General features: G+C 38.2%; 1 protein-coding gene and 1 non-coding gene across 5 annotated transcripts in view; both read right to left on the reverse strand.

Moving 5' to 3' along the window:
• The window catches only part of CCDC91 (coiled-coil domain containing 91), a 344,660-nt gene that overhangs the window by 45,208 nt on the left and 276,968 nt on the right, over nucleotides 1–22,484 (reverse strand). The gene's annotated exons all lie outside the window — the stretch shown is intronic.
• Nucleotides 18,688–18,795, reverse strand: LOC118025849. The gene has a single exon (XR_004683409.1). It is a non-coding gene; the product is annotated as a U6 spliceosomal RNA (small nuclear RNA).

Here is a 22,484-nt window from a genome sequence, read left to right on the forward strand (position 1 = left end):
TGTGTTGAGATTCTCGTTCACCTGCCACGCACAGGTGAAGCTCTTTGTGTGTTGTATTATTTGTCTATTACTGAGTAACAAATCACCCCAAGTCTAGTGGTTTAAAACAAAAAACAACAAATATTTATCATCTCATGGTTTGTGGGTGAGGGAACTGGATGCTGCTTAACTGAGTGCCTCTGGCTCATGGTCTCTACTTAGGGTTGCAATCAAGTTCTTAGGTGGGCTGTGAGCAATTCAAAGTTCAACTGGGCAAGAACCTGCTTCCGACCTCTCTCAGTGGCTATTGACAGGCCTTAAAATATCCATTTCTTACAGAGCTCATGTGAGTCCCTCCTAATGATATGGCAGCTGACTTCCCAAAGCAAGCAATCCAAGAGAGAATGAGAAGGATCAAAAGTACATCAAGAGAGTGGGAGAGCACACAAAACAGAACCCACAATCTTTTCATAACCCAATTCCACTCAGTCCAGCCCAGGCTCAAGGTGGGGAGATTACATTAAGTGCAGGGCATCAATGGGAAACAAACTATGTATTATCTCATTTTTATTCTTTTGGAACTCTATGATTGAGGACAGTGAGGCTAGAGACTGATAACTGGGCCCAGTGGCAGGGCCAGGATTCAAATCCACGTGTGTATGATACCAAACCTATTCTCTGAACCACAATACTACACTGCCTTCTCAGATAAGGACTTCAGTTATGACTCAGGTCCTTGCCCTAATATCTGTTGTGCTATAAAATACCTAAGAGTTTCTTGCATTGCACACACTCATGCAAAAACCTGCCAAGATGCCAAAAGCCCTATCGTCATTAAAACATGTAATTATCTTCTCTTCCTAAACAGTAGGTTCAGGAAGGTTCCTGTTATATTAATATACAAATAGTTCCTTGAAAATGCAACAGAAATGTTTAAAGGAAAACTGGCACATTAAATGCATTATATAAGAAATCATTGCCTTAGGAGCGCCTGGGTGGCTCAGTCATTAAGCATCTGCCTTCGGCTCAAGTAATGATCCCAGGGTCCTAGGATCGAGCCCCACATTAGGCTCCCTGCTCAGCGGGAAGCCTGCATCTCCCTCTCCGACTCCCCCTACTTGTGTTCCCTCTCTCGTTGTGTCTCTCTGTCAAATAAATAAAATCTTAAAAAAAAAAAAAAAAGAAATCATTGCCTTAATGTACAAACCTCAGTGGCCATATATAAAAACAACAGACTACTTCCTGCCAGGTCCATAACAAAAGAAAAGGGAAATGTAATCCATAAAGGCAATGTATGGTATGGATCTCACCTTGTGGTACCTTTGAGACTAAGACAGTCTTCACTTGCTTCCCTTCACATTTCCATTACTACTGATACAACTAGCCAAGTACACAAGTGTGAGATGCTCCACAGCTGTGATGCATATCTGATTCCCACTAGGAAATCCTCAGTATTCAAAATTGAACCAATGGAACAAAGCACCATTTAATCAAATGGAAGTTAGTGTGAACAGACTTTTTTCTCTCATTTTAAATATATAGAACTGCTCCTCCCTTCATTCAGGATTTTATGGTGTATACTTGATCAGTGAAGCCTTAAGGAAAAAATACCATCTGTCTGGCACATTTTAAAACAGATTTATCCTACTGAGGAAACCAAGTGGGAAAATACAAAGTCAGTCCTCTTAAAACCCCTTGCTGCCTCCCAGCTGGATCAAGGAATGTAAGAAAACCCTCACCGTCCTCCTGGTAAATAAGTAAAGGAAGTTTGCTTTCAATTAGGAAAGCTAAACTTGGATATTATTGCCTAAAAATGGCAATAGCACCTGCTCAAATAGAAGATGCTGAAAAATAATTAACACTACCCACCAAACAGAAGGTATCAGAAGTCAGGGAATATGGCAAAGCGTGTGAGCTCTCTCTCCAATATCCATTTTTCTTACTAATAAAATTCCAATTTAGTTCTAGCAATGATATGAACATCCTCAAGCCATCATTCCCAAGACTCCCTTCCAGCTAGGGGTAGCTCAAGAGATGGGAGTGTAAGTTACTGGGTAGGATCTCTAGGAGAGTTCCTTAAAAATGGGACAGACACCTGTCCCAAATTCTTTTTCCTTTAATTTTTTCACTTTTCCTTTCTCCTCCATCACAAATGTGTTTCCTGGAGCTCTAGCTACTATTCTGTAGCCTTGAAAAATGAAGCCAGTGCTAAAGATAGAAAAAGTACAAAGACAGAAGGATCTGAATCATTTTATGACTGTTAAGCTTCCATCCTAGCTCTAAAACAGCTTACCTCTGGACTTACCGATGCTGTTATTTCTAGTTTTTCTTACTAGGAGACAAATATAGATCCCAGTGATATAGATATCAACTTTATACTGTGCATGTCTACCATCAAATCAAAAACCAAAATTTACTTTTTAGGGTATAAACTCAAGAATCTGAGGATAAGCTCAAAATGTTAAGTGAATAAGACTAAAATTTCCAGCAAGTTGGCCATTTTAATGTGGGGGCTGAAGAACAACTAATGGAATACAATCTCCTGTAATAGCTTAAGGGTATATGAATGGTAAAAAATAAAAATAAAATAATCATAATGATCAGGTTATGCTGATCACCTGAACATATATGTATTCAACTTTCATTGGCAAGTGTCTATTTTTTTCCTCCATTAGCATATTCGCATTTACAAACTGGAAGAGCAAAAAAAAAAAAAACAAACCTAAAAATGTTGAAAAAGTATATAATGGGCATGGTAAATTTTACCTAACCAAACAGGTTCACTTAGGATGTCTGGAAATATAAAATTCCGAATCAGTTTAAAATTGTGAATTTTTACGTATATAAAATATGATAGTTCTGTCTCCAGGAAACGCCAACCTGATTCTGCAGATTAACTCTGATAAGCAGACAGGACCTTCTGACCTGTACATATTTATATTAAATCTCCATCAGTTTCACACTCATTATTTGATGTTCATTTACCATTCACCATGATTTTTATTTTTTATTTATTTATTTTTAAAGATTTTATTTATTTGACAGAGACACTGTGAGAGAGGGAATACAAACAGGGGGAGTGGGAGAGGAAGAAGCAGCCCTCCCGCAGAGCAGGAAGCCCGATGCGGGGCTCAATCCCAGGACCTGGGATCATGATCTGAGCCAAAGGCAGACGTTTAACAACTGAGCCACCCAGGCGCCCCTCACCATGATTTTTAATAGTACACACACACACACATATTTTTTTAAAGATTTAATTTATTTACTTATTTGGGAGACAGAATTGGGGGAGGAGCAGAGGGAGAGGGACATGCAGACTCTGTGCTGAACGTGGAGCCCTATGTGGGGCTCGATCTCATGACCCCGAGATCATGACCTGAGCTGAAATCAAGAGTCGGACCCCTAAACAACTGAACCACCTAGCCACCCCAATAGCCACCCCAATAGTACATATATTTTAAGTTGCCATGAATCACTTCTGTAACAAAGAGGTATTTAAACTAAAAAATACTTCAAGAACCAAAGGCAGTTGTACCAAAGGCAGTTTGATCTAAACTATGTAACTAAGAAAACTTACCTCAACAATAAAATAATAGCATTAATAGCTAACACTGACAATGATATTTTTATATGCCAGATAATGTTGTAAGAACTTTACACGTGCCAAATCATTTAATTCTCGTAACAATTTTATGTAAAATAAGCACTATTTTTATCTCCATTTTACAGATGAACAAAATGTGGCCCACAGTTTTAAGTACTTCCCTAAGTTTACACATCTAATAAATGGCAAATTTTGGTTCTAATCCAGGAAATCTGATTCAAACACCCATCCCCCTAATTAGATACTATATTTCCCCTATATTTCTTCTCTCACCTATATTTGTACGTGAGAAAAGTTCAGAAGAAAATCTGGCAGTTACTCAAAATGTTTTATGTAACCAATCCTTACCAAGCATCATTACTCATGCACTGGAACTAGCAAGTAGATTAACAAAGGTGGGTGGCTAATTTACTTAAAAAAAAAAAAAAAAGTTATCCATAAGTACACACTGCAATTGAGATGAGAAAGGAAAATACTGTATTTTCAAAAATTCCAACAGTCAAATGGCATTTTTGCCTTCACAAAAATAATATGTACAAGGGATTTATTTATTTGAGAGAGAGAGAGAGAGAGTGCACGCACGTGAGCAGGGCAGGTTGAGGGAGGGGCAGCGGGAGAGGGAGAGAAAGAATCTAAAGCAAACTCCCTGCCTAGCACGGAGCCTGATGCAGGGCTTGATCTCATGACCCTGAGATCATGACCTGAGCTGAAATCAATAATCAGATGCTTCACTAAGCCACCCAGGTGCTCCTGTGTGCAAGGGATTTAAAACGAGTAAAAGAGGGCGCCTGGGTGGCTCAGTTGGTTAAGCGACTGCCTTCGGCTCAGGTCATGATCCTGGAGTGTCTGGATCGAGTCCCGCATCGGGCTCCCTGCTCGGCAGGGAGTCTGCTTCTCCCTCTCCCGCTCCCCCCTCTTGTGCTCTCTCTCTCTCTCACTCTCTCTCTCAAATAAATAAAAAAAAATCTTTAAAAAAAAATAAAATGAGTAAAAGAAACTGCAAGTTATTTTATAAAATACTCAGTACACTAGTTATGGTATTCTTTAAATGTACATCATCATCAATAAAATACAGTATCCTGGGAAATAGATGTTTGCATCAGTAAATAATGGATAGCAGAGTGGCTTTATCTTTATGGTACGTAGATATAATCAAGACGAATGGGGGAGTAAAAGAACTAGTAACAGTATTTTATAAAATTATTTGAAAATTATACACATTCTGAAATCTGTGACACGAAAAAAATCTGTCCAGCTTCTTAATTCCTATCACTGCAAACCGCTGTTCTTGAGAATCATTCATGCTCTAGACTTTGTCAGATTTAACACAGGCAGAGCTCCGGCCCAACTGCTCTCTGGCACTGCTCATTTTGTGCTTCTGAAACCAGAAGAATCAGTTACTGACATGTTGAAATCGCTCTGAAAGGCAGTATTCTGGATTGCTTCATCAGTCTAGATACTATTCCAAGTCCTGAAATAGCCTGGAATCACAAGGAGGGCTTAATTGGATCTAACGAAGACTCCTTTTGGTGGTTTCTGAATGCAGAAGCTCTGCATGCTCAGGTAGTTTTTAATAACCAGTCCTCTGGTCACTCTTCTCAGTGTGTTTCAGTATTAGCTACATCTGCCTTTTAAAAATTACTCTTTGAATCCAAGCCACACCATGGAGATATAAAATTATCTCCCCAAAAGAATTTTGCCCTTGTCTACAGATACTTCCTTATCTGTCTCTAGTGGAGAAGTGGCCCTGTACCAGTTACTATGGCGGCAAAACAAATTACCCTACAACTCAGTGGTGTAAGACAACGATTTACTACGCTCATGAACTGTGGGTTAGGGATTGGAATATGTTGCAACTGTAACAGCTTGCCTTTGCCCCATGATATTTGGGATCTCGGCTGGAAGGTCAGAAGCTGGAATCAGCTGAGGGCTCGCTCACTCACTCACATCCGGTGACTGATGTTGGCTGGAGGTTGGAAGTTTCAGCTCCTGTGCATGTGGGTCTTCCATGTGGTCCCCCCAAAGAAGGTAGTTTGAATTTTGTCACAGCAGGATGGCTAGATTCACAGGCAATTATGTCAAGAGAGAAAAACGGATAGGTGGAAGCCTTATTGCCTTGTTTGATCTAGCCTCAGAATCACCTGGTGTCACATCCATTAGATCGGATTTGTTGAGGCAGGCAGAGTTCAGCCCCAGGTTCAAGGGGAGGGAAAACAGACTCTGCTTATTGATGGGGTGCGGCAAGGGAATGTTGGACTGGGAGCACTGCTATGATCATTTCAACTGCCACAGGTCCTAATTAGATACTATTTCTTAGCATTCTCAATTTCCTGAGGGTGTTAATCTTATCTCCAGTGCAGGTACGTGTTGAAGTCAGTCAATATTCACCTAAATTACAAGAGGCAATATGGGTCTCTGAATTGCAATCAGAAAGAGTAACTCCAATCATTATGGGACTCAAAAGGCAGGAGAAAGCAAGGTTGAAGAATGAAGAATATATGGAAGATCAAACAAATACTAATAGAGATAAGATATTTGAGAGACAGACTATTTTCTACATCAGTCTTTTTTTTCAACAAACCACTTGCAACTGGACTTGCTTTTCGTCTTAAAAAGGCAGAACTTCTTTAAATTACATCACCCCATGTCTCCCTGAAAAACATGCCCTTGCCTACACATACATTTTTGTCCTCACTGTCTCAGGGTGGCTTCCTCAGCAAGTAGAAAACAAGGAGAGAACCAGGTGCATGCACTCATTTTACCCTACTGACTTTAGATCAATTCCATCCTTAATCCTGTGGGTTTATATTGTTCTGTGAGAGTTGCGTAGTGTGGAATTCTCCTAAAGCCTCAATGTAAATGTTTCTCTAATCCTATTAAAGCCATGAAACAGACCCAGACGAATGAGTAGGAAACTGAACTACAGAACTCTCTCTGACCTCGATACCACTGTCGGCCTTGGCATTGACTTCATTGGTCAGCATTTCCTTCTAAGTATGGCATGGCTCAAATGAGAAAGCAAAACTTTGGCCTATTCCTGTCTAGAACACCCAAGTTAAACCTGTATGCCCCTGCAGCCAAAGCTCGGGAGAGGATTCTGAATATATTTTACAAAGGAAAAAAAGGGTTGAAATACTGGACGTAAAAAAATTGACACAAAACAACACAACTGTCTATTTAAACTGTTTTTCTCTTCTTAAAGCTATGACACAATCAATATATTATATATTTAAACAAAGGAATATAAATCAGGAAGCAAAATCTCCTTCTACCTCTGAGGGAAGACAATAAATCACCTTTGTCTTCTACTTGTTTAAATATATTTTCTAAGACAACATCTATACAGAGAGATATACAGCAAAATACATTTGAATATACAAGATTATTCAGGACATTTTGCAGCCATATTGACAAATGTAGATAAATATTCTTTTAATGCATGTACAGCATTCCACCGTAACATAATGCATTTAACCAGTCGTCTACTGATGGACATTTCAGTTGGTTCTAATTTTGAAAATATTCAAAAGTTAAACTCTATTGTGTGATTATGCGTCATGAGCTGTGACAAAATCACAACTTCGAATTTGATGAGGATTTACTGTTAAAGTTTCTTTTGGAGCTTACAAGGCAGTTGACAGGGATGAGAAAGTAAGGATGTGCATGTATAAGATGATTCTCTACTACACAAAACAGAGAAGTCACTAAAAGGTGTTGGTAGTAACATTCAGGGCTTGGGTTCTTGCTAACGAGGCCCTTGGGAAAATATAAACACTCCTCCCGAATTCAGATCTCAAGCCTGCCCACCACATTCTTGTTTTCAGCTTCAGCTTCTGGCACTAGAGCCTGGAACTGAGGCCTTGCATCAGATGCCAAACTAAACATTTGGGAACAAGGATTATAATAACCTCCTTTTTGTTTGTTTGTTTGTTTTAAGTAATTTAAAAACATATAAAGTAAAGCAAAGAAAAATTAGGATGGGGAAATAACTATGAAACAGAAAACTTGAGAGCTTTCAGAGCATTTTCTTGGATATTCATTCATACATTATTCGGATTATAGAAGTAATTGTCGGGATAAATTAGCATGGCCTTTGCAACAGAGAAGGAAGGGGAGATATGAATTCCTTCACGGACATTAGTGAAAAATGCAAAAAATAAAATTACCTCAAAGCACCGGGTGACGGCAGAGCAGAGTCATTCAAATTCACCTTCTACATCTCAAGGTCTAGCTACGTTTGCATGACTGACTCACTAACAGGCACCCTAGTGAGACCTCACCCGACCGTGGGTGCTGTTGTTGTGAATCACGAACTTCATGATTAACCCTGCCTCACTCTCTATTTTCAGAGGAAAATATAACTGCCTTCCCCTGAAGGCTTTCATATTAAACATGTCATATTAAACATGTCAAAGCACATTACTGATATGTGAAAAGAACTCTGACATATTTAGCATAAAATATTTCAGAGTCAGAAGACTATGCTCTACTTAAAATGACAGATTGGTCTCAAAGGCCTAACAGAATCTGTGGACTTATTAAAAGAACATGCTAGCATCTCCTCAATTAGTCTTTACAATGCTTGTTCCTATGACGGGAGAGAGGTTCCCTCTGGGAGAGCAATAGTGGTGGAAAGGAGCCGTGGGAGGTGCTGTGGGATGTTGGCACTATTCTGCTTGACCTCAGTGCTGGCTATACAGGTGTGCCTCCTTTGTGAAAAGCCACTGAGTGGTATGCTAAGGGTTTATGTTAAACTAAAAACAAAAAGCTTTTATAAAAGGAAGCAGCTGAGTAGGTACAACCCCATACACCTAGCTAATTTCTCCTGCTTTTTAAAAGATATCAATAAGTTATTAATAATCAGCACAACAAAATTTTAAAAGAGGATGTTTCTACACTGATGAATGAGCTAGTTTTACATTCCTGTGAATCACTCTGTTACGTATTTCCTAAATACAAATGTTTTCTTAATATCTGAGAGTGATGCAATCAAAGGTTAATTTACATGCTTTACTTATTTTCATGCACCTCAGTATAATTAGTACTATGTCTGAAAGAAAATATACAATTTCCTCTAAATAGTGACAGTAAAAACTTATTAAGCTCTTACAGTGTGCGATGTGTCAGACACTAAATGGAGGAGTTGACATTCTGGCTACCATTTAATCTTAAAAGAGCCAGTCTCTTCCCTGTCGAGAAACACCATCCGAAGGTGGCATGTTTTCAATACTCAACAACGTTAGCTATTGTTTGAAAAGAATTTCTCTTCCTTTAGAGTTTGCACGTTCTGTCATTTATTTAAACATAGCTGAGGATCTATGATACGCCAGGCATGTTGCGATCTTAAGAACCCTGTGCTATTTCTTCAGCACATCTGTTTGAGGGAATTATGGAGGACATAGAGCTTTGCTAATAAAGTTTTAAATTTCTTTTAATTTCACAGCATATCTGAGACTTGACAAAGAAAAGCACAGAATGATCGAGGAAAGGCAGTACAAGGAATCTCTCACATTTCAACATTTTAAAATCATCAGCTCCTTTGTAAATAAGATTTATTTCCCAACCAATAACTAATCTGTGATATCTATTCTCTTCAGTAACATACAATTTGGTATTTATTGATTTACCAAGAACTCCGTGTTTTCACAATAAACCCAATTAATTCATAAACTCGATGGGTTGGCAAACTTTTTTGTAGAGAGCCAGATAGTAAAAAATCTAGGCTTTCCAGGCCATATGGTCTCTGTCACAATCCACTCAACTCTGCTCTTGTAGCACACAAGCAGCCATAAATAATATGTAAACAAATGTATGTAGCTGTGTTCCAATAAAACTTTATTTAAAAAAGGGGGGGGCTGGGTGGCTCAGTCGTTAAGCGTCTGCCTTCGGCTCAGGTCATGATCCCAGGGTCCTGGGATCGAGCCCCGCATCGGGCTCCCTGCTCAGCGGGAAGCCTGTTTCTCCCTCTCCCACTCCCCTTGCTTGTGTTCCCTTTCTTTCTGTGTCTCTGTCAAATAAATAAATAAAATCTTTAAAACAAACAAACAAACAAAAAACAGGCAGCAAGCTGGATTAGGTCCATTAGTCATGTTTGGCCAACCCCTGCTTTATCCATCAATACCTTCTATAGCGCTAGACAGATAGCTGGCGTCAGTAAATACTTCTTACTTGATAGAGTCAATGACATTGGAAAAGGAAATGCAGGTAATGGGAAGAGAAGTGGTATTAATTCTGAGTTCTCCAAGAGGACACTTCCATATTCCCTGTACTTCTAACCTGGAATGCACCTCTTCCACTCTTAAATCAGATTCTAGAACTAGAGAGAATATTCTTTCTACTCATGTATAAGGAGTTTTCCCATATTAGGAAAAGAAAAATTTGACAAAAAATTCAAATTGATTGGGGAGCATAAACGTGGAAGTCAGTGTGGTATCTTTCCCCTTGCAAGTAGAAAACAGGTATTTGTAGATAAGGTAGGGAAATCCACTGGAAAAAAGAACCTATTCGTAAAAGAATGCATCACAGAAACCCAGATATGGGTGGTCCAACCAGGCAGAAGTGGTTGGCAGTGGGATTTAAAAAATAAGATTAACACAAGATGTTAAGTACTGAAATCCATCTAGTCACAAACATGTGTGCTCTTAATGACATTCAGAGCCATTCCGTAAAATGAAAAAACAGAAGTTAATTTCATTGAAAACATGAAAAATCCTAGAGTACCCTAGAACTAAGAACCTTTTATTATTTTCTCATGGCTGAAAATCATGTTCATCTGCCAGAGACAAGTAACATTCATGGTTATGGTGGAGACAGAAGCCTGACAGCAGCATGATGGCAAGGGACTACATCAACACATTTTTTTTCAACATAAAGTTGATATATGAGATGCAGACATGGTGCAGGGGGTCCTTCATAAAACAAAGAAACAAAATAAGTACAGCTTTTCCTCAGACTCTACTGAACAGAACAACTATTTCAGTAAGCGGAACACCCCAGGCTGTCCTCCCTGTGACCTCCACTCTCATTTATTCAGCAGATACTTATTGAAGGACTATAAAATATCAGCCACTGGGGGCTGCATTGGAACATAGGGCTTTTTTCCTTCTCTTTTCAAGCACGCCACTCTTCTTGGACAAAAATAGAAAACAACCATCTAAAACAGTAAATAAAACAATTTCAGTAACTGATGAAGTGCTAGGGGAAGAAAAGGCATTGCAGTAGAGCATGGCAGGTGGAGGGAGAAAAACATGGAGGGATGTTAGCTAAGATGGCCAGGGATGGACTTTTTGAAGAGGTAACATTTGGTAAACCTTGAATGTAGGAGTCTCTCAGGGAGAGGACATGACTTTGGCCAAGGGACTCAGCTGAACCCTGCCAGTCACCAACAATCTGAGCAACTAGGGGAATTAGTACGTTAGCCCTAGAATCCATTTCCATTGCTTAGTAAGTTCTGGTAACAGTTCCTTGAGGATTCTGTTTGGTCTTCTGGTCTCCTTTTGTGGGGAAACCCACAAAAGGAAAGTTGGTGAGATGAGCTGTAACCCCTTTTTTAGTCTGTCTTAAGGCCACAACTAATTCTCATCTCCCTCCTCTAATCTTTGTTCTAGATTTCTCTTACTCTTGGTTGAACTCCGCTATTTTAGGGGCTTACTGATGAAATAAACCTGACTCACATCCATAAGACCTCTAAGATTCTGCTGGAGTCAGTCGTTTGGTTATCACTACTAGGCGGTGAATGCTACTGGCACCTACTGGGTAGAGGCAGGACGTTGAATATCCAACAATGACTGTACAGTCTCCAAAGATAAAGAATTATCTGGCCCAAAGGATCAACAGAGCCAACGTTGAGAAACCCTGGTTTAGAGGTCACCAAGTATACTACATTCATCATCTCGTTACATTCTTGGGATTATGGGGGTTATTAGTATCTCTTCACTATAGATGGGGAAATTGAACTCAGTGAAGGAAACTGACTTGCCAAATACCCGAAAGAATGCTACCAGTAAAAATGAGTATAGTAGTTCATGTCCATTTCATGCAACTTTTTCTGGTACAGATGGCAATCACTACCTCAACTTTTTACTTCACTAATCTCTTCCCTAGAAACCAAGAGATAGGGCGCCTGGGTGGCTCAGTTGGTTAAGCGACTGCCTTCGGCTCAGGTCATGATCCTGGAGTCCCGGGATCGAGTCCCGCATCGGGCTCCCTGCTAGGCGGGGAGTCTGCTTCTCCCTCTGTCCCTCCCCCCTCTCATGTGCTCTCTGTCTCTCTCATTCTCTCTGTCTCAAATAAATAAATAAAATCTTAAAAAAAAAAAAAAAAAAGAAAAAAGAAACCAAGAGATAGCAAGCTTGATGTGCAGGCTCACCTCTGTCATTCACTGATAAATTCGTTATATTAAGAAATTAAGCCCTTCATTATATTAAGAAATTAACCCTGAATTTGCATCAGAGAAAAAAAATCATTTTCAAATTTACATTCTGAATTTACATCACATTTATTCCCAAAGCTTTATTCAAATAAAGAACTTGTACATTGTAAAGTACTACTGGTAGATTTAATATATTTACACATAGTATTAAAAAAATCTTTTCTGTTTTCGTTTTTTACCCCTGAGAGATTGGCTCAGGAAATACTGTCATCAGTGATAATACACAGATCTGTCAAGAGGGAGCATGGAGTCTAATTGTTCTGATTGTTCTCCCTGGTGTCTTAATTCTGCCATTTTTCTCATGGTGTGACCTTGGACAAGTTACCTAACCTTCCTCAAAGCTTAAATTTTCTTACCTGTAAAATAGTAACTTACTGTGAAGCTTCCTTTAAGGATTAAATAAGATAGTGCATATGAAACATAGTGACTAATAAACCATGCACACTGAATAAATGGTAGTTGTATTGAATATTTGTTGCTTTTTGGCTTCCAGCACCTATTTCTCCTTCTTAATGGCAACTTGAACTCCAGTTGGGAAATTAATTCTTACCCGATGGATTCAGTATGGTGGACTGTAATTAGGTGTCCTGCCCTCCTCTAACCAAAGGGCAGGCATGTAACCCAAACCAACCCAGTCAGATGTTCCCTCTCTGAAATGTACATACTGAGTGGAGAAACAACACAGAAAATGGTTAGTTCTGTCCTCTCCTAGTAATGCTACCCTGACCAGTGTATTTTTTCATTCTAACACCATTATTAACACCGATGCCTCTGAATTTCCAAAGCTGACTTACTGCCCTCGCGCACGTCCATGTCCGGTATACAGCCTCCCATCGATTCTGCAAGCCTCCAATAACCCTTCAACAAAACCCCTTTTCCTAAAGTTAGCCCGATCCAGTTCTTTTGCTTGTAACCCAAACCCTGTATACACAGAAAGTAGCTACATCTTACATCTGCATAAATTATCCCATCTAATTAATATTTAATTAAAGTAAGTGCAAATAAGATTTAGTGACTCCTCTCTGCTTTCAGAAGTCTGTTTCATCATTAATTTGCCTTTGGGTTTTAGCCCTAGTACATATCCACACACAGTGAAGTCTACATAGGAACTAAAGACTGTTTACCCAAAAGAAAATTCTGTGGAGCAAAGGTGCTGTTTAAGCAGTCATCTCTGTTTGCTCTCTGTTGGAGCGCTTCTTGGTAGGGCTTCAAGATATACAAGGCAAGTGAAAAGAAACTGAATGTCTGATTGATGTCTGATCGCCTGAGTCCACAATTCTATAGGCTTACCTGAGATCTTAAATAAGAATCTTTTCAGATACAGAGGCTTTCATTATTTTTGGCTTTCCTTCTGTGTCTTGGATGTGGTTGCGCTTTGGGTATAGCTATGGGTCAGACTCTGTGTGGTAAATCTGAATGTGCAATTACTGGCATTGGGGTGAGAGGAGAGGAGTGGAGCAGAGTGAAAGTGCGTGTTTCTTAAATGAGGAAAGAAATGAATAATCACTTTGGTTTGTGCTTTACAGATGCTTTGATCCGCTTCATTTTTCACTGTGGGAAGATAGAATGGCAATCTCTGAGTTACTTTAGTGTTCGCTTCCCGGAGTAACCCTTTCAAGGCCACGGAATATCATGCCTCTGTCAGCCGGGTTGTGATATGAATAAGCCATTAAGATGGCATTTCAGTGCAGGGGACAAAAACATGTTCTTTCCCATCACTTCGTATACAAAATTCAGGGCTCCGTTACTTTCCCCACATTTCAGAATAAATGATTCTCAAGGCAAACAGGAACAATTCTTTGAGCAGGAAAATTTGGAAAAACTAAACGCATGTTTAAGAAAGTCAAAGACTCCCTGGTTCTTGAATAATTAAGCCGAACTCCAGATTTTTGTTAAAAAATAGGAGAAAAGAAGTCCATTAGTGGATACTAAAATGGGTAACAGTTCCCACTTTCAGTACTATTGAAGCAGCTTCTACCAATTACAATGCGTAGTTTCGGTTGTTGTATAGCACCATTAGCAATCTGTCATCTGTAGCAAGTTTCCAAAACTAAAATGGCAGATTAATTTATAGCTCTAGAGAAGCTGCTCTGCTAAACTTCACTTAAGGCCATTACCTGCCAGACAGGGCATTTTTTTCTTGATCTACATATGTTGAATGAAATATATGTGTAAGAATCTTTTAAAGTGACACATAAGCATTTTCATGCATAGTTCAATAATTAGTTCAAAACTTTCCTAAAAAAAAACCAAAACACTAATAGAAGGCACGGAAATATTTAGTGATAATATATTCGTTTTCCTAGGAAATACTTTACCAGCTGGTGGTAAAGAAGCAACTGATTCAGGGTGGTCTTTGATTATTCTCTCTTCTTAGTTGTATGCCCTCTTTTCTCAACCTATTAGTTAGTAATTCTATGTTGTGTAAAGTCTAAGGATGCTGGTTGCAAGGGAGTTATTTGTATTATGGATTACACTGTATTGAACACATATGGAACTCATTCATTAAAGATTTCTGAAGTGACAGTTTCAACATCATGTCTTAATGGTAATATTCTTACTCTTAATAAACACGGACGTGCCATCAATTACTTCAGTAGGTACTTTTTAAACCAGAATCTAATTTAACAATTTATAGCCTAGTTCAAAACAAACTATGAGATTTAGAATGTGCTCATTTCAACCATGAATGCAGAGTGAATGTTCTTTAGTGTGAAGCTCTAACTTATCCATTCATTCACTTCGCCCCGGGAGTGGAAGAATGAGGTATCTCCGTGATTCTCACGATTACCTACATAAAACTCTACTAGCTCTTTCTCACCAGAGACAAGATGAATGCTAACTACTTTTATTAAATTACAGGATTCATGCAGATGTAAGATACAGCTAGCTACTTTATATCGGTAAGGTTTTTTGGTTACAAGCAATAAAACTGGATCAGGCTAACTTCAGGAAGAGATTTTGTTGAGAGGGTATCAGAAGCTTGCACAACTGATGGGAGGCTGCACACCAGATATGGAAATGGACAAGCACAATTTTTCTCCTTTTATAAAACTGACATTTTTCCATTCAAACACAATTTAGCTAACACACCCACTGCCTTACATATTTTACTACTGTTGAGAATTTTCTTTTTCCTTAGTTTAAATCAGAGTTTACTGTATTATAGCTAAGAAAACTATAAGGCAGTATCACACTTTTAAAAATATGATTCCACTGAAATAATGTTGGGTGTCAATCCTTTATAGAGATTGGTCCTCCATCATCATGCTGCTGAGAAACTATATCTAGTTCACGTGACTAATTCTTCTGAATATATCATTTCTGTGGTGTAAACTTGTTGGAAGACAGGCAAAGTTGTTATAATGGCTTATCTGGGATAACAGTTTAAGGTCCTTAAATAATGGACCTACACTTGACATATGGACTACTGAATACTTAAAAGTATGGACTTGTGGAATTCTGCCTTCATTTAAGAAAAATGGATAAAAGAATGCCATGTCTCTCAGATAATTCATAGGTAATGACAAAGAAAATAATTAAAAATACTTCCCCAAAATAAGTAAGGCAATTTATATACTTAAAAGCAGTTGAATCAATATAAACCACTCCAGGGGCCTTAGTCGTTACATTGTACTCAGATAAGTAACATCCATTTCTGATTCTGAATTGTGTGCTCATATTGTTGATGCCACTTGATGCTTGTGACTTGATGCTTGGTTTTTTCCTTCACATCTTTACTTATGCAAACCCCCACCCTTCTTATCAGTCAGAAGTGTGTTCAGCTGTAACAGAAATCTGACAAACGGTGGCTTAAAGAAGAATTTATTATTTAATGCACCATGGCCTCTGGGAGTAAACAGTCCGGGATCCAGACTATTTTCCTACGTGGTTATCTTTAGCACATATATTTTTTTTCCCTTTGGTCATAAGATGGCTGTTGTGCCTTCTGGCATCAGTTTATGTTCTAGACAGGAAAGACGAGAAAGGAAAAGCAAAACATACTTGCCAAAGGAGTCTGGCCACTTTTCCCAGAGAAAGAGCCTTCTTAAAAGCCTCACTCAGTAGACTGTCTTTGACACCTCAGTGGCTAGAACTGGGTTATGTGGCCACTAAAGGCTGACGAGAGTTTGAGGAGTTCACAACTGTATTCTGCTACCTTTAAAAACCCTGGGATTCTATTAGTAGGGCAGAAGGACAGACTTAATATTATATAGGCAATTAGCACTGTTTGCCACAATTCTTCAGTGCTAGATGAAGAACTACAGTCTTTACATAGTCTGCCCTATTTCTACATGTCCCCTTCTCTAAATGCTCTGAGTGATGACAGGCTGAGTCATGTATTATGACAATCATATGCTACCTTGTACAATGCACTAATTTCTAAATATATATTTAGACTCATCATCCCATAAGTCCTTGAAAATAAGTCAAATTCTATAATATTTCTCTATCATGTAAATATGATATTTGATTTATTCATGAGTTTACTCATGAATTCATCTCAATCCTGGTTCTCTAGAAAAGCAAATAATAGCTGATCATTGTTGCTCTAAAGGTGATTTCATTCTTGACTACTCCCTAAGCAATCTGGCTATTCTCTCAATTGCTTTAAGTCTTACTGGCTCTCCACTATATTCCCTAAGCTTATAGCTTTCCTAACAACATTACGACAATAAAACAAAACAAATGAGACAAACACAGTCCTGTATTATAGCAGAGGTCTTAAAGAATGAGGTATATTTTAAACTAACTGTAAATTTAGCACTGAAATAACTGTGGCACAAATCAATTATGAAAACTATTTTGCATCTCTTTCCATCTTGATTTTCCCTCTCAAACATGTTTTCCAGTTAGGAGAAATGAAACAGTGCAACTTTCTCGACAAATAACAAAGTGCTCCCCTCACTACAATGTCTCTTTTAAAAATACCTTTATGGGGTGCCTGGGTGGCTCAGTCGTTAAGCGTCTGCCTTCGGCTCAGGTCATGATCCCAGGGTCCTGGGATCGAACCCCTCATTGGGCTCCCTGCTCCAAGGGAAGCCTGCTTCTCTCTCTCCCACTCCCCCTGCTTGTGTTCCCTCTCTCATTGTCTCTCTCTGTCAAATAAATAAATAAAATCCTTAAAAATAAAAAAAGTATCTTTATGGTTATCTTTTCTTAGACATAAATGTGGAGAAAACCACTGGTCTAAAATGGAAGCTCTACAGCCCAAAGAAATGGTTATTTATTAATTTATGAAGGTGTATTTTTCTATTAATATATTATACATGTCATAAAATATGTACTATTTAAAGCTAATGTGATTGAATAAGAAAATCCTGGTTTAGTACTCTGAGATACACTGGTTTGGCTCTAGATGTAGTTTAACACTCGGTTTTGATGGCTGTCAGAGCCGAAAAAGATACCTCAAAATCATGTAGATGAAATCCGAAACACAGCATAGTTAGCTCTACTTACTAAATCAGGAGGCTTGTTTTTCAATTTCTCCCATAGGTTAAGTTCCGTGAAATTTTGAAAACACTGAATTGAGTATTATGTGACACTAAAACTCTGTGAAAAAATTGCAATCTTTTACAGTTAGGTTTGGTGTTTTTGGGAGATGCAAGAAGAAACAGGAGGCCGGATCATGGAGAGCCCTAGAGGCCGCTGCAATGACTCAGGCTTTCCTCTGTGTGACATGGGACCATTTCAAGGTTTTATGCAGAGAAGCGATAAAATCTGACTGAAGTGTGAAAAATGACTTTGCAGTGCAAGAGTAGAGGTAAAGATACTCGTTAGGGGGCTTGTGAAGAAGGCCAGGCAAAAGCTGACAGTGGCTTAGTCACTGGTGATAGCAGTCGAGGTGGTCAGAATCTGGATATTTTTTAAAGATCGATTTCCCTATACATTGGACAGAGGGAGAGAGAAGTAATTGTTAAAAGTTTTAGCTTCAGGGTGCCTGGGTGGCTCAGTCGGTTAAGCAACTGCCTTCGGCTCAGGTCATGATCCTGGAGTCCCGGGATCGAGTCCCGCATCGGGCTCCCTGCTTGGCAGGGAGTCTGCTTCTCCCTCTGACCCTCCCCCCTCTCGTGCTCTCTCTCTCTCATTCTCTCTCTCTCAAATAAATAAATAAAATCTTAAAAAAAAAAAAGTTTTAGCTTCGATATCATTCTGCTGGGCAGGGTTCTCTGATCCATGAGGACTTGATCAGGTCCCATCCCGTGTGCCTCTGTAGCACCCTGTCCCACTTCTCTCTCAGCACTCTCACGTGTGGCAATTTCTGGCTTTTCCCTTCTCCTTCTTAGGCTCTAATCCTTGGCAGTGTAGGGATCATGTCTATCTTATTTTTAGTATATACTTAGTATGTAAATGTTGAATAAGTACTTGTTAATGAGTGAATAGAATAAGTAAAATCTTTACAACAGAACTCAGTAATACTGTTGGCAATGAAGATACTGTGAAATTCTTTCTTGGTGTAAGACTGTACAATATCTTCTTATTTTTCTAGAGTGGTACATCACCAATTCTATAAAATAGTTCATCATCACTCATATTTTATTAAGAATTATTGTAGTTAAATAGTAGTATCTTCCTTAGCAAATGGTAGTAGCTCTTAAAAGACTTTATCAAAGCATCTAATATTTTTCACAGCCTAATGCATGAAAAAGTCTTAAGAACCTAAGGTATATATGAGAATTGCTATGACTTATTTTATTTTATGTGTCATCTTTGCGCAGAGGCCATGCTAATCTTCTCTGTATCAGTCCAATTTTAGTATATGTGCTGCCGAAGCAAGCATTGACTGATTTTATTTTAAATGTGAGATTGGCAGATTGTATACTATTAGACACTAATAGGTTGAGTGTAAAAATAAAACAATTACAGCTTCAGGGATAGGAGCTGGGAACATTCCTGTCTTGATTGTTGATAATGCAGTTCAAATCTCCATAGAACAGATCTACTGACAGTCCTTTGTTAAGTTTTTGCTTAGTTTTGTACAGTATATACATATTCTGAGAAAAGTTCGTGAAACAGAGCTTTAAAAGCCTAAAGCAAAAGAGTAGCACAGCTTTTCATGATTCAAAACCTGGTAATGAAGCCATTAATTAATTTAGCTCTTCACATACTCTTTGTGCTTGCTATGTATGAGCCTAAAAAAAAAAAAACTAATACCTTATCACTAAAATAATTTTTGTTAGAAACTTTGATGCAAAGAAGATAAGTATCTAAAAGGAGCAGAAAGAACCCTCATGAGACACTGGGTGTCATATATTCTGTGTAAAAAAATCCTTCTGCATTATCTGCTTAGAAGTGAATTACACGTGTACTTAGCCAATGCTGTCTATTTCTTAAGTTTCTCAGGGTGGTTTTACCATGAGTTTACTGCCTCGAAGGACTGGTTTTCAGCTGTCTAGGTACAGACTTCAGATTTGCCAAAATACTAAGCATAGATCTTTCTCTCAAAAGAAGACTTGTAGTAACTCACGTTCACAAGACTGTCTATAAAAACTTCCCTATACTGTAAACAAATCACAATCAGAAAGCTGCCTAATAAGGAGAGGGTCTGAGCAAATCGTGTTAGATTACATAAATGTTTACTGGCATTTCTTCATTCAGGAAACAAAATTTTCTTGAACATCTGCTATGTGCCAGCTTTATTCTGAGTTATTGAGAATACAGTGGTGAACGAAACAGATGAGGTCCTTTCTCTCTTGGAGCTTATACTTTAGTGAGGGAGACAGGCAATCAACATGGATTTTTGTTTTTTTATTGATGCGTCTCTTAGATGCATCTTAGATGCCACTTAGAGCACTGCCTCATACACATTAGGTGTCTGATGATATTTAATGAATAAATAATGCAATATAAACTATTAAAATAGTTTCAGATAATGATATGGGGTAGGAAGAAAATATAATGGGGTCATGATATGATAGAGTCGGATTAGCAGGAGAGAGGGTAGCCTACCTAGATTGGTTGGTGTGTAATAGGTTAAATTACTATTTGGCAACTATTAACCCATTCTTTTTCCCCACGTCCATGGAGGATTAGTTTTCTACTCCACTGATGTTGAATTTGACCATGCAACATGCTTGGCCTCATGGTGGGTGCAACGTACTTCTCTGCCTTTTGAACTTGGGCTTGGCTGTATGACTTGGTTTGGCCCACAAGATGTCAGAGGTGACACAGTCAGAAGCTCCCAGTGGTCCTGTATTTGGGATTTTCCTCTTGCACTTGTGCCACTGATGCAAGAAGAACATGCCCTGGATAGCCCATCATAGATACCCTCTGAGTTTTGGAAACTTTGTTCAAGTGGTTTAATTTCTTCCACTAAATTCAAGAACTTTGATGCTTGAATGTCTGTGCTATTTCATTAATCTGTTGACTACTAATGTCACGTTCTTAAATATAAAAGAAATACGAGTGAACAAATTGCATTTTGGTGGGAGAGTTGAAAGGAGGGGAATTTTACTAACTATGAAAGTACACAATAAAAAAAGGTAGATGTAAAACTTTTTTTTTAAACAGGATTTTTTAGTAATTTAACCACTAAAATCAACTAAGAGCAGAAGGAGAGCATGTTTGTTTAGTCCAGTGGCTAAGCTCCACCCCAGACAAGATATTTTCATTTTCAACACATGATACATAAGAAAAGGAAAATGTGAACCACAGGAATGGAATAAATATTGAGGACAAAAGCAAAGTGTTGAATATATTATAGTCACACTAGATCTTAAATGAATAAGCACTCTAAACTATAAAGGAAAAACTAAGCAACAAAGTTATTTTATATGCCAAATGTCCCCACAGATGAATAAAAAGCAGACATTAAAATTCTTGTAAAATGGCAAAGAAATTATGATTAATATGTTCCTGGTACAAGGTAATGATCACATTATACATGTAAAAAAATGAAAATATGAAAAATCTTCGTGACAAGAATAGTGGAATCATTTAATGAATCAATCCCAATGTACACTGAATGTTGGATACAGGATTTATCCTAAAATACTGTACTTCAACTCAAATGTTCAGAAAATTATCTACATTGGAAAACATTATCTGGAAAAGACTCAGATGGATTGGAGGGATCTAACTTTGAAACTTACTAGCATAATAACGTTCTGACTGGCAGCCAAGCTTTTGAGCAGCCATAATCTTCTATAGCCCAGAATCTCAAAGAAAGATAGAAGTAAAAAGGACCAGTGAAAATAGACACAACAAAACCTATGTACTTATTACATAGTTAAGGATTAAAGACTCTTCTTTTTCAGACACACATAGAATATATGCGACTTAATTTGATAAAAAGTACTTCGCTGTCTAGTTTCTTATTATTTCTTCAATTTTACACTTAAAGTTGAAAAAAATAGCAGAGGTCATGGATAACAGGTTCGATAGCAAGAAAATGGAGAGGATGTAGAAGAAAGAGATCCACTGATAAGAGTGTGATGTATATACCAAGAACAAAGATGTTTCCAAGGACACAAGAGACAACTGAAATTTAATCTAGGTGAATTCAGTAAAAAGACAAGTTAATCAAGTTCTTTCTACTTTAGGAATCTTTGTGGCCATCACTCTATGAAAACAAGTACTAAAACTTGTTATGTAAGCGTGTCCCCAAATTACCAAAGGTAAAATTGTTGATTAACTCAAGAACAATCACTTAATCACTAAAACCTAAAAAAAAAAAAAAAAATCTATTTATATATACCCTCTAAAGCTATCTATTTTTAGCATAAGTACATGGAACGAAAACCTTATCTATCCAAAATACTGCATAGCCTCTGAACAGTGTCACATCATTTGGGCCTAACCGTAGAAACCTCAGATTATTTGAGAAAGTATGAAATTGTGGTGGCCAAGTGGCAAACTTTCTACAAGACGTCTGATGAACCTGGCAATTGCTGAAGTCCTGTTTTAGTAAGAATGAAACCCATGTAGTTTGACTTCAAAGGATCAGATTTAGAATTAGCCATGAGACTAAAAGCTGGAAAAATATTTCTACTGTAACCATAGCAACTTGGAAAAAATTTCCAAAATATGTAGTGGCCACTTGTAATGTTCCCTGATTTTTGATACCCTTCCTGTGTTTGATGAATTTCTAGCCTTATGAGGTATGACTCCCCTAGGTAAAACCCAGAAAACATAGTTATCTATCTTGCTTTATTCCCAGGGCTCTGCTAATCAGAGTCAACTGTGATGGACTTTGATTTAGCAGAATGAGAGGAAGGAAGTGCTGTATAGCATCCATTTTGCTCATAAGGATGAGACACATTCAACTGTTGGCTACTGCAATGGTTGCATTAAGCAACGGGCTCTTAGAGGGCTTGATGGGAATGTTGCAGCAAAAGGGGACTTATCTTTAAGCAAGTTTTGTGGTACAGTTTTGGTATTGTTTCTAGAAGCTTGACCTTGACCCTGGTTCTCTAGCTCTCAACAATTTGGTCAACTACTCAATTTCCTTTTAATAATTTTTTTACTGCT

Source organism: Mirounga leonina, unplaced genomic scaffold (assembly GCF_011800145.1).
Source record: "Mirounga leonina isolate KUSES-001 unplaced genomic scaffold, KU_Mleo_1.0 Mir_201, whole genome shotgun sequence".
Classification (NCBI taxonomy): Eukaryota; Metazoa; Chordata; class Mammalia; order Carnivora; family Phocidae; genus Mirounga; species Mirounga leonina.